Here is a 13,366-nt window from a genome sequence, read left to right on the forward strand (position 1 = left end):
GTGTGAGGCGTCGGCTACAAGGCCAGTGTGGAACAAGACGACTGTAGACATGGTTAATAAATAATTAAACCCTGACCATGGTTTACTAGCGTCAGAAACACTTCACAGGAAACCCACTACTATCCTGACTGGATGCAGAGGTGTCTCCGCTCGGACCATCTGTAAATTGTTGTCGGAAGTCTGCACCCCGAGGCAGTCGTCAGCGGATTTGGCATTGGACGTGTTCAACTCCAGAGCCTAGAATTAGGAGCATCCACACTTTACAGCAGTAATTGCAAAACGGTGACCACAAAAAACATTTTAGAATTTTTGTGATATGGCAGAATTTAGGCCAATTGATGGACGTGCTATGTCAAAAGTATCTTTTGTAAAGCCAACGGAACCCGTTGATTTGTCAGATTTTAGAAGCAGTTGTAAAGAAACATATTTGTTATCAGCGAGACGTGCTATTTGTAATTTAACGGGTCATAGTGAACCATGCATTAAATTTGTACCTGTAACTTGTTATACTTGTAGACGTTGTAGTCATGCAGCACAGAAGTGAACTGAGCGTTGCTAGGCGATGATCAGGTAAAAGAAGCAACTGAGTCTCGTTTCGTTGAAAGGGAGTCGAATTTTTTCTGTCCGGTGTATGTTGACGCAGATATTTTTGGTATACATATAAGACACTGGTAAACTGCACAAATATACTAGGCAGAAAGTCAGTTACAACTGGTCGTAGTACAGCCGATTTAACGGATCAAATGTAGCAATTGTTAGAGTAAAATGCCCAACAGAAGTGACGCCATGAGGAACTGGCGGCACAGTTACTCGTAGAATCCTTGCGGGTCTCGCGAGATTCACAGATGGGTTCGAGTGAATTTAAGTTGTCAGTAGTAACACCCCACTTTTCAGTAGATTCTTCAATAGCTAACCTCATCACACCATTATCCGTCAGAACCACGGAGGATGTCAGAGTAGTCATTAATGATGTCTTGGCGACAGTCAGAATGCGTAACTGCTGAAATGAAATTACTCTGCCTTGCGGGTGAAGCCAGGACTTACGTGATGTATCATGAGGCACTGAGCAACGTAAGTAGATCTGAACAGTTAATGGAGGTTTTGCGTCAGAGACACCTTAAGCAAAACGTGCCGGGTTTTTTACGGAAAATTTGGGTGGGTTGACACATAAGGCAAATGAAATTGTTGAGAGTTTGTCAGATAGAATCCATAAAATAAATACGCAAACATAACAATTGACGGGAAATCCTGACTGATGCAGAACGCGTTACATTCAGGAAGTCAGAAAACAGATCTCTCGATGTGTTTTTGTGAGAGATTCTTACGGAGTTTTCACGAAGAGGCCGAATGGAAAATTCAAAGGATTTGGCTGCAGCACTGCGTATTGCCACGCATCTGCAGGAGGTAGATATTGCTACATGGGAACGCACTGATAAGGGACTTTTTGCTTCTGAAAAGAACTGTTATCGTTGTGGGAAGAATGGGCATTTGTAGGGGCAATGTAAACAACCACATTGTTACAGATGTGAGCCTTTTGGTCACAAGGCAACCGAGTGTGGGAATAAGAAGCAAATTGAAAGAAATAATAAACGGGAAATGTTGAACATATTCGGGGTGTTATATCGGTCGAAAAACATACCCAGTAGGCCAGAATACTGCAGACACTAAGGCAGAGATTGATTGTTGTCTGTTGGAGTTGGTAAATGGTAAATAACGTAAATTTCTAGTCTTTACTGGTGCACGTGTACCTGTTATTAGTCTAGACCTAGAGGGGAGGAGAAGACTAGAAACTCCCAGGTATAAATTATATGGAGTGGGAAATAATGACTTGATTTCATTTGGGACAACATGGCTCGTTTTTAGAATTGGAACTATAGAGTTTCGTGAGCATATGGACGTTTTGCCAACTGTGGGACAAGGGTATTCTGCGATTCTTGGACTTGATTTTCTGGACATGTGTCATGAAAAAAATAATCTTTCACAGCGCACAGTTTAACGTGGCTGGAACTTGTTTCCAATGAGTCCAACAACTATTAATATTTAAATGTCGCAAGGTACACCGATTGCTAAGGCGACACCAACTGAACTGCGTACACGAACATTAAAAATGATTACCGGATGACGAAGTATCTGCTGGCACAGGGAAGTTGGGTTGGGTATCTGGAGATGTCGATGCGCCACAGCAGAGATTTTTTGAGGTTGGGACTCTGCAGAACAATGAAGCATTACATGAAATGCGTTATTTTATACGAAGAAGGGTCACGCGTTAACCAACGTTAATGGGGCAATTATGATTCCGGCAAGTTTTGATAACTCTGGGTCAGATGAAGTGAATCTCCAGAAACGAGTACTTATAGCGAATTTAGAAATACTCGAGATGAAGTTATTGCAGCGTCAATCTGTGATCACAGCATAAAACAAACCGCCAATGCGTCTGTACCACGTGTCAAGGTTCGTCGCTTGAAAGGTAATGAACGAGAAGCCATGGAAGCTTTGTTGTTAGAATATTCAGACTTATTGAGTTCAGGTGGTACAGTAGCAGCAATACCTATCACACAACACCGCATACCAATATGAGATAACCTACCAGTTGATAGGAAACCATACAGGATAGCGAAACACCTACAGCCTCTAGTAGACGAATTTTTAGATCAGCTGTTGCGTGGGGGTATTATCGAGCATAACGATAGCTCTTGTACCCAAAAAACTAGGCGCCTTGACATGGTTCGCGCGGCTCCCCCCGTCGGAGGCTCGAGTCCTCCCTCTGGCATGAATGTGTGTTGCTCTTAGCATAAGTTAATTTAAGATAGATTAAGTAGTTTGTAAGCCTAGGGACCGATGACCTCAGGAGTTTGGTCCCATGGGAACTTACCACAAATTTCCAAAAAAATTTTCCCAAAAAATCAGTCGTTGGTACCGCAAAATATCGATTTTTCTGTGACTCTCACTACTTGAACACACCAACCACAGTGGCTGCATATCCATCACCGAACATAACGGATACATTAGACAACCTAGTAAAATGCAAGTATTCTTCAACGACTGATCTTAAAAGTGAGTATCACCAACGGGAAGTGTTTCCTGAAGACTGACTCAAAACAGCTTTCACAGCAAATTCAAGTCATTGCTAACAACGAAGAATGTCGTTTGAATTGAAAAATTCTCCAGCTACCTTCCAGCAACTATTATATGGTGTACTTCGTGCATTAAAAGAGAAAATCTGTATGGTATATATTGACAACGCTGTCATTCATTCAAAAACCATAGACCGTCATTTTAAACGTCTAGATGAAATGTTTAGTAGATTGAAGGCAGCACACCTCACACTAAGTGTGAAGAAATGTCATTTTCCTCAGACACAAGCAGCTTACATTGGGCATATTACCAGTCAAGGCGGGGTTAGAACGGATCCTCAACTAACTTCCGCCGTACCTCTTTTCAGACACCACAAACTAATAAACAATTATAGTAATTCATTAGGTTATGCAATTATTATCGCAAGTTCGAGAAAGGGTTCTCTGTAATTACACGACTATTAATTAATTGTAAGTTGCTACGGAGAGGTGTTATTTTTCAGTGGACATCAAAATGTCAAGAAGCGTTAGAGAAACTCAAGGAGATATAAATATGAGATCTTGTGTTAATATCCCCTGACTATGAACCGGAGTTCATAGTTGAGTAGATGCGTCCAGCAATGCTTTGTGCCTTGTCTTAAGTCAGAATGTTGATGGAAAAGAACATCCTTGGCATTGAATACAGCTGAAACAAATTATTCAACAACTGAAAAAGAAATGTTAGCAGTTATATACGGGATTTCTTATTTTCGTTGCGACTTGCGCAATCCTAAATTCAAAGTAGTTACATGTCACGTATCCTTAATATGGTTGTTATGGTTAAAATATTCATGTAGTCGATCATCAAGATGGGCATCAAAATTAAGTGAATTAAGTGAGTTCGCTTATGAGGTACTTCGTAAGCCCAGAGTCCAACATAAAAATGCTGGTGTACTACACAGGAAGGTAGCAGCTTTGCAAGTAGTAGGTAGAGGGTAGAAAGATTGGATAAGGGCAAAAGCAGCTCACCGTGAATGTCAGTTGCCTCGATGGCAGCCTCAATGTGAAACGCAAGAAGTTTCCTATGGAGATCTACAAAATGCGAACCTCGAATTGTAGTTCCTGCAGCCATAAGTCTAGAAGTATTACATCAAGCGCACTACGGCCTACTATCGGGTCACGGAGCGAAACGGACGACTGATAGACGCGTAGTTGAAAGATTTTGGTGGAATTACGCGTTTCAGTGATCTAGAACAATATTTAAGGAAATGCATCACATGTGCACAAAGAGCAGATATGAGTCATCAGAAAATTCAGTTGCAAAGACTGCCAGAAGCTCACAAACCATTCTCTTTGTTGGGGGTAGACGTCCTGGGTTACAGGTAATAAATACGTTCTTACGATGTTAGATCATTTTTCACGATATTCAGTTCTGCTCGAATTTCTAGATCAGAATGGGAGTACGATAGCACGGGTAACAGCAAACAACTGGTTATTAAAATGTGGTGTGACAGAATTATCACATACCAAGGCTATAAATTTGTATCAGACTTAATGAAATAGCTGTGTCGCTTACTAAAATTTAAGAATTTAGGTACCAGTCAGTTCCATCCTCAAACAAATAGACGAACAAAACTAGTCCACCTTACGTTATCCAAATGTTCAGCCATTACGTGACTTCACAGCATTTAGAGTGGGATGTATATTCAAGTTTTGTTGTCCGTGCATATAATTCAAAAGTTCATACGGGAACTGGTCTTTCGCCGTACGACACCGTACATGAGGGGAAAGTTCCGTCACCTTCTGATGCAGCTCAACAGGGTAAATAAGTGAAGAATTTTACAAAGAAGTTGAAAGATATTTGGCAAAGGGTAAAGCGTGCCAACACAAAAGCTTTAGAGAAGCAAGAGCGTTTTGGGCAACGGTCGATCAAACTGTCACAATACAGGATAGGACAGTGCGTATTACTAGCTAATCTATATACCGCAAAGGACAACATGAAAAAGTATTTAACGCAATACAATGGGCCTTGCCATGTTATTGAAATGACATCGCCAGTCCAAGTCAAATAGCAGCAGCCGACTAGAACTTCTATAGCAGATGTAACTAGGGTCTAATCCTTTAATGCTAAGATTATTGAATTTCACAAATTACTTCAACCATTGCGGAAGAAGCAGACATACAAAGGAAGCAGATACATCACGGATCGTACCTTGTGTACATATATCTAGAAGTAAATCCTGTGAGTTCTGGGATACAATGCACATATCGTATTTGTTTGTTACTTAGGTTAGTCTTAATTTTCCTTTCTTGTCAGTTCTATATTTATTTGCTTGTATAAAGAAGCAAGGAGACTGATGGTGCTTCCTTTTCTCTCAAGGGGCTTGCCAAGATGCTGATCATAAAATGTCTTCTGAGCATAGCGCTACTATACTGTTGCAGAAATTTGATACGGAATCGACCTCTATACAATAGAATTTATTTTCTAGGTTGTCAAATGTTCTGCTAACCAGTAGCAGGTTTACTAGCGTTTACATCTAACATTTAGGAAGTAAGGAATGATGTACGATGACTGCAAGATAGATTAAACGTTCTACAAGTGGAAGTAGAAAAAAGAGGACTATTAGAATACATGCGGAACAAATATCAGGGATTAAAGCTCTCATATGAGAAACTGAAAGCGCAGTTGCATCTGATAATATAAATTGTACCACAAAAAAAAACGTGGTTGGTTGGAAGCAGGAGAGTGCGTGAAAAAAGTCTTAGCGCCTCAGACAAAATTTCAAAAAATTAGAGATCATTGGCTTTACTCCATAGTTTCACCAGGAACAGTAATTATTACTTGCTACGGAAACGGTAAACCAACTGGGATAATGAAACTAGAATTAGAAGGCAATAGATTGTTAATTAATGGGACTAGGTGTGAGGTAGCAGGAAGACAGTTTCTCCTTTCAGCTACCACCAAGGGCACAACAATGATTAACGAGTCTCGAACAATGTTATATTGCCGGAGGGACCACCACATATCTAATCAGCACCTAACTTTTATTGACGATACCTTAGATTTAGCTTCGTTACAACAAATACACAAATTAGTAACTCCAGAAAAAGACAAATTTCAGTCGATCAAATATAGCAGCCCGTGAATCAGTATCACGAGAAACGTAGACAAAACAAAATCATTAAGAGCTTATCAGTGACAAAATCATTAAGAGCTTATCAGTGACAAGCATAATCTAGATTCTAATATATATCTGTGCAACTAATTTATGTACAGAGTGTAAGAAATATTCAAATGAGGGAAACTGTCACCAGATATATGTAAAAGGGATTCGTACCAGAAAGAAGTAATCGAAGAAGAAAATGTAAATAACATAGTTAACTAGGGCAATATGCCAAAGTAGACCAATTAATCTAACTAAGATCCAAGGCTTTGGTTGCCAAGAAACACAGGTAAAAGCTGTGAACTAATTTTCTTTAAAGACAAGGCAAGTACAGACTGAGTAGTAATAAGTAAAACAGGGAAAATTTGGGACGAATTTTGTTAAAGAAGAGGGATGTGTTACGGCACACAATAGTAAACTGTTGAAAATTAGAAAATTTTGCTAAAACTTAGTTACCCTGCTACAAGAAAAGTGGGGCAACGCCAGAGGCGGAAACAGAACCAGGAAGTATGCGGTATGTCACAAGTGGGTCAGGATGCAGCACGTTGTAACAGTACGCCGAAAGGGACGATCTCAGCAGAAAATAGCACGGAACAGATAACCAATGGAAACGTAAGACGCGTATTTGTTAGACCCTAAGAGATGTGGAAAGAAACTGTACCTATTTCGTAAGAATTAGTATCAGAGAACCTACACTGCAGTTAAGAGCTTGTTAAGCGAATATAGCAGAAGAAGAAGGGCAACGCGGTCGTAACGAACCGAGCATCGCGTCGTAGCCTTGCGTTAGTTCTCTTTAAATACTCGAGCTCTCCATCTCTCAAGGAGTACATTATTGGGATCTATTGCGGTCACACTAACGGCACTCCATTCCATGATTATAATATTGTAGCGAATCAATGTCCTAGATGCTCCAGAACAGTCTACTAACCAGCCGAAGATGTACATGAGATGATGGTCTTCTCCGGATGAACTTCATACCGTTCGCCGTATACCACTGCGGATGGAGAAGCTGACTGCCTTGCGACAACACCACACCGCGGAGTGCTGACAGCACCGAACTTTAGCGCCGAAACCGGCAGCAGGTCCTCCTGGGGTCCATGTTCCTGTTTGACACAGGCACCTTCGGGTGCTGGAACCTACCTGGCTGGTATGACGGCGATCAACCGACCACAAGACTTCCGACAACACAACATCGTGGATGAGTCATCAAGGGTCAACACAGATTTCGGAGTGGGACAGAGCACACACAAGCTGGTAGTACGAGACCATTCGCCTGGGCCTGCAGACGAGGAGCTAACTCGGCAGCCGTCAGCGGGACTCGAACACGCTGTTGAGTGAAGCATCTGGTACAAAGGTGGCGTGGAACAAGACGACTGTAACCTTAGTTAATAAATAATTGCACTCTGACAATGGTTTACTAGAGTGAGAGACGCTTCACAGGTACCCAACTGCTACGCCGACTTCATATAGATGTGTCTCCGCGCGGCCCCTCTCTACTAGGGCCACATACGTACCGATCTCATTATTTATTGATAACTCACATAAATTAGTATGTCATCAGCCCGCAACAGACTAGCTATAATGAAGGTGGAATGAATTCGCTGCTAGTCCCCGAGTAATAATCTTTAAGAGTCGGTACCATTCGGAACACTTCGTGCGGACTGTTCTCTGTTTGAGATTGTTGCTACCCTAAAGTTATGATGCTGTGATTACCTGACGAAGTGTTATTGTGTTATCAGTGAGAGTGGATGACTAATTGCGTAATAACAGTAACTGAATTTATTTTTAAATGGATAATGGTTTAAGAGACACGATCACAAATGTTTACTAAATGTTTTGAATATCATTTTTCTTTTGCTGGCTGCATTGTATTACAACAGACTTATTTGAATTTCGTTTTCCTTGTTACATATTCGTACCGCATTTGATGATGACCGTCCCTATGATGCGCGTTAACGAGGACATATGAGTTCCGTTTGAAGTTTGTATCATAACAGCTGATCGATGTGAGGTACACACGCCCATGAGTTGTAAGCACTGGATGAGAAGCAATAAAACAATCGCCTACTCACATTCCCTAACCCCGTAGTGGCCACGCTATTTGCCCATCAGCCGCTGAAGTTAGTGGTCAGTTGTACTTAGCTCACGGCCGAATTCACCGACGTCAATTGAAATTAAGAACATCTTAAAATATTACTGTCTCTGTGAGTATTTTTGTTTGTTACTGAGTAGATAAATTGCAGCCTTAAAAAGCTCTTTACGTTACTTCACATTTTTGGAATCGGCTGTTAGTTGCTAGATGGATATCGCTATAAGATACGGCTGAGAACCGCGGGCAGCACGAATATTTGATACGGGCCACATGCGGTCCCGGCCACATTTTGACGACTATTGCTCTAAGGGCACACTGAATAACTTGGGAGATCCAATCCAGCTCGCTTCTCAATTAACATTCCCTTTGTTGATCTTCGATATTCAGAACAAACGTCTGGATTCTATACGTGTTGCAGATATCCTTTCGTTCCCTACATTTTGTATGTGACAACTTCGGAGTGCCAAAGAGAGTATTCCAGTCAACAATGTCAAAAGACCTTTTACAAATTGACTACGGTTACAAATATAGGCTTTCCCTTATTCAGTCTATCGTCTAGGATAAATATGAGAGTCAGTATTGTTTAGCACGCTTCTGCATTGCTCCAAAACCCTGACTGCTCTTCCCCTAGGTCGGACGCGACTCATCATTCCAGTCTTCTACGGATTATTCGTGGTAGTATCTAGCAACATTTACATATAAACTAACGGAACTGTAATAGTCATGTCTGTTAACATCAGCCTTTTTATGCTTTGGAATTATTACAATACTCTTCTGGTCTATAGTTATTTCACCAGTCTTACATGACACAGCATGTTGTTATCAATGGAGAGACGTCTACAGACGTTAAAGTAACCTCTGGCGTGCCACAGGGGAGTGTTATGGGACCATTGCTTTTCACAATATATATATAAATGACCTAGTAGATAGTGTCGGAAGTTCCATGCGGCTTTTCGCGGATGATGCTGTAGTATACAGAGAAGTTGCAGCATTAGAAAATTGTAGCGAAATGCAGGAAGATCTGCAGCGGATAGGCACTTGGTGCAGGGAGTGGCAACTGTCCCTTAACATAGACAAATGTAATGTATTGCGAATACATAGAGAGAAGGATCCTTTATTGTATGATTATATGATAGCGGAACAAACACTGGTAGCAGTTACTTCTGTAAAATACCTGGGAGTATGCGTGCGGAACGATTTGAAGTGGAATGATCATATAAAATTAATTGTTGGTAAGGCGGGTACCAGGTTGAGATTCATTGGGAGAGTGCTTAGAAAATGTAGTCCATCATCAAAGGAGGTGGCTTACAAAACACTCGTTCGACCTATACTTCAGTATTGCTCATCAGTGTGGGATCCGTACCAGATCGGTTTGAGGGAGGAGATAGAGAAGATCCAAAGAAGAGCGGCGCGTTTCGTCACAGGGTTATTTGGTAACCGTGATAGCGTTACGGAGATGTTTAATAAACTCAAGTGGCAGACTCTGCAAGAGAGGCGCTCTGCATCGCGGTGTAGATTGCTCGCCAGGTTTCGAGAGGGTGCGTTTCTGGATGAGGTATCGAATATATTGCTTCCCCCTACTTATACCTCCCGAGGAGATCACGAATGTAAAATTAGAGAGATTAGAGCGCGCACGGAGGCTTTCAGACAGTCGTTCTTCCCGCGAACCATACGCGACTGGAACAGGAAAGGGAGGTAATGATAGTGGCACGTGAAGTGCCCTCCGCCACACACCGTTGGGTGGCTTGCGAAGTATAAATGTAGTTAGGTTCTGCATGCTACAGTTTTCTCATAGTTGACTCAGCCGAGGATCTCAGTATTTTTTAATGAATGTCGTCCTTGTTTTAACCGCTCTTTCAGTGGTCCGTCAAATTCTACACGCATCAGAGTCCTAATCTCATCTTTTTCCACTACTCGTACGTTACTCCTTTCCATTATATTGCGACCTAAGTGCTTTCCTTTATATTGCCCTTGAGTGGATTCCTTCTACCTTTCAGCCTTGTCTTCATTGATAAAGAATAGGACTTTTTTATATCTAGTTGTTCTTCCATTGCCTCCAGTACGTATCTTCTTTTCTATGTCATTCGTGTGTTTCAATCAGAATTTGCCCATTGCTCCCTTTTGGACTCTCAAAAATTTGTCGTTACTCCAACTTGTCCTTAATTTTCTGCCGTCTTGCGATTTCATCAGCAGTAAACTGTTTTTCATAAGTACCCAATAGGTTACGGTTCGAATATACACATGCTCTTGAAAATCTTCTGTAGTTTGAGTCTAGTGTCGAATTCTCTGTCTTACCAGTACATAATCCACCTGAAACATACCAGCGTGTCCTGGACTCTTGCGTAACTTTCTTTCATTTAGTATTAGCAGCGACAAAGTTTTGCTTTCTACCAAATTCTAACTGACAACTTCAGCTTTAATTCTTTTCTCCCATTCCATGTTCTCCTACTACGTTCTGTTCTCCTTCTCCTGCTATCGAATTCCTGTCCCAAATCCTAATTTTATTGTCATCTCACTTACCGTACTGAATTTTTTGTTTAGCTCTTCAAGCACTTTTTATAGTTTCTCAATCGTTTCCAGAGCTTATTGACATATGCACTAGCTCATCAGAAGTATCCAGAAGCCACTGCGTAATTCGGAATTGATCGCTAGACGTCACGACAGGCGGACCCGCCAGTATAAAAGAAGACGAGGAGTGTTGTGTTGTCACTTAAGAAGCAGTAACAGAAGAATGGGTCCGTCAGGAGAGCTCATCGGCTTTCGATGTGGGCTAGTCATGGGATGTCACCTGAAGAATAAATGCGTCACTGACGTTTCAACCCTTTTAAAGCTGCACAAGGCAACTTTTGGTGATGTGACAGAGAATCGGAGACACAAAAAACGACCACAGCTAAACCAACCCCAGGACCTCATGTGCTGACGAAAAGGGAGCGTCAAGCCTCCCGGTTACTAAAACTTGCATGAAATCAGGGAAAGTTCTTACTCATGAGTTCCAAAGTGGTACCAACAGTCCGGTTAGCACAGTGACTGTGTGTAGGGAGTTAAAAATAATAGAAAACAATAACCGAGCAACTTCTCATAAGCAACACACTACCGTAGTCAACATTCAGTGACACTTAAGATGGTGTAAATAGCAGTGCCACTGGACAGTGGATGGCTGGAAACGAGTGATTAGGGGTGATGAATCACCATATGCCCTGTGCTATGGATGGGTTTGGGTCAGGCAAATTCAAGGAAAACGTTGCCTGCAACCATATGTAGTGCACACTATTAAGTTGCCGAAGTGGGATATTTTACATTGGGGTGTGACGCTGTATGTGGAAGGATATGAACACGTTTCACAGCTCTGTGTGCTGCGTACAGCAGAGTAACATTTCGAAGACGATGATTGCTTGTAACAGCGTCAGATGTCCTATGTGATAAAGCAGCATGTGTGAGGCAATGTTTCATGGACAATACCATTCCAGAAATGTTCTGTAGATCCCGAAGTCTAGAACTGAACGCAGTGGGACGTCATTGGAATGAGTTAGAACGTAAGCTTTGCTCCAAACTCTGGAGCCCAACTTCACTACCCTCTCTGATTTTTGATCTTGGCCAACAGTGGGCTGTTACTCCGCCACAAGCATTGATACTCATCATTGAAAGTGTCTCCAGCAGAGCTCAAGTCGCCGTAAGGCGAAGTTTGGACGCACTCCATATTAATGTCCACTAGAAGATGTCCGGATGCTTTTGAGCAGGTAGTGTATACGTACAATACTGTGGTGGTGGATCGTGGTTTTCTGTCGGATTCGGCTATTAATTCACTACGCTGTTCACCACTATCTTTCTGATCATTACTATACCGACACCTGGATTACTCTTGTGTGATTTAACATTGATAATCCTGTACTCAGCAAACCAGAAATCCTTTTCTTTCTGCCACTATGGTTCGCTAATTCTCATCATATCTGATTTCCACCTATCTGTTTACCTTTCATTTCACTAACCAACTTCCACGATTAAACGATCAGGCGTACCTCGTTCCGACTCGTAGAATAAACTGAGTAGTCCCTGTTCAGTGAGCGTACCTAAGAGGACAGTATCATAATTAAACTACACAGTAGAGTTGTATGTCCTCGTGACATGTAACGGCTGTATTTTCTCGCTGCTTTCAGCTGCGTTTCAGCACCAATACGGCAAGGGTCTGTCGGCTGTCGTTGCAAGGCCAGATCAGGCAAGCGTATCAACTGCTCCAAATAATGAAAATTCTGCTGCCACCTTGAGGAACAACATGTTAGTCCGACCTTTCTTGATATATCCCTTGGTTGTGATTTTACCTCCAGTTAGATCCTATCTGCCATAGGACAAAGACAGGCTGGCCGCTACCACGCACTCTCCTTCCAACACGTAAACCAGCAGTGTGTTCAGTTATCACTGAACTAGTGGACCAAGTACCACTGCTTACTCTCCACGCAGTACCTTTTATCATGTCGCCCAGGTCAAGCAATCCTCAGATTAAGTGGACTTCATTATGAATCATGCTCCTTTTACTCAACGTTTAGTATGTATTTAATGATTTAATTGTCTGTGTAAATGTCTTAATACCTGCAATGCCCACAAGCGCAGGCCTCGTTGGACATTACTAGTGGTTCTGCTGAAATGACGAATGATACCTATGGAATAATGATTTTGCACTTCTGACGTAGGAGCATGATGCGTTTGACATGTTGGGTTGCACTAAGACGGGTTAGGGTTAATTGCACTGTTCACATTACATGCTGAGTTGACGAAATGCATAGTAGTCTACATCTACATATGCATAGATTCTCCGAAAGCCACCATAAAGGGCGTGGTGGAGGGTATCCTGTACCATTACATTACATTATGTACGAATTGCGAGCAGTCACTGCTGCATCACATGGTAGTTTCCCAAATTCATCTTTGTAGGCCTCAGTCAATCGTTTCTGTATATGTATATGAGCTGTTTTATGTAACATGACACTGCACTTTCAATGAGAACTGTTGGCGCAAGAATATCATGCTTGATGTTGATGTAAGTGTTATATGTTTTGATCATA

The sequence above is a fragment of the Schistocerca serialis genome, chromosome 3 (genome assembly GCF_023864345.2).
Source record: "Schistocerca serialis cubense isolate TAMUIC-IGC-003099 chromosome 3, iqSchSeri2.2, whole genome shotgun sequence".
NCBI classification, from domain to species: Eukaryota; Metazoa; Arthropoda; class Insecta; order Orthoptera; family Acrididae; genus Schistocerca; species Schistocerca serialis.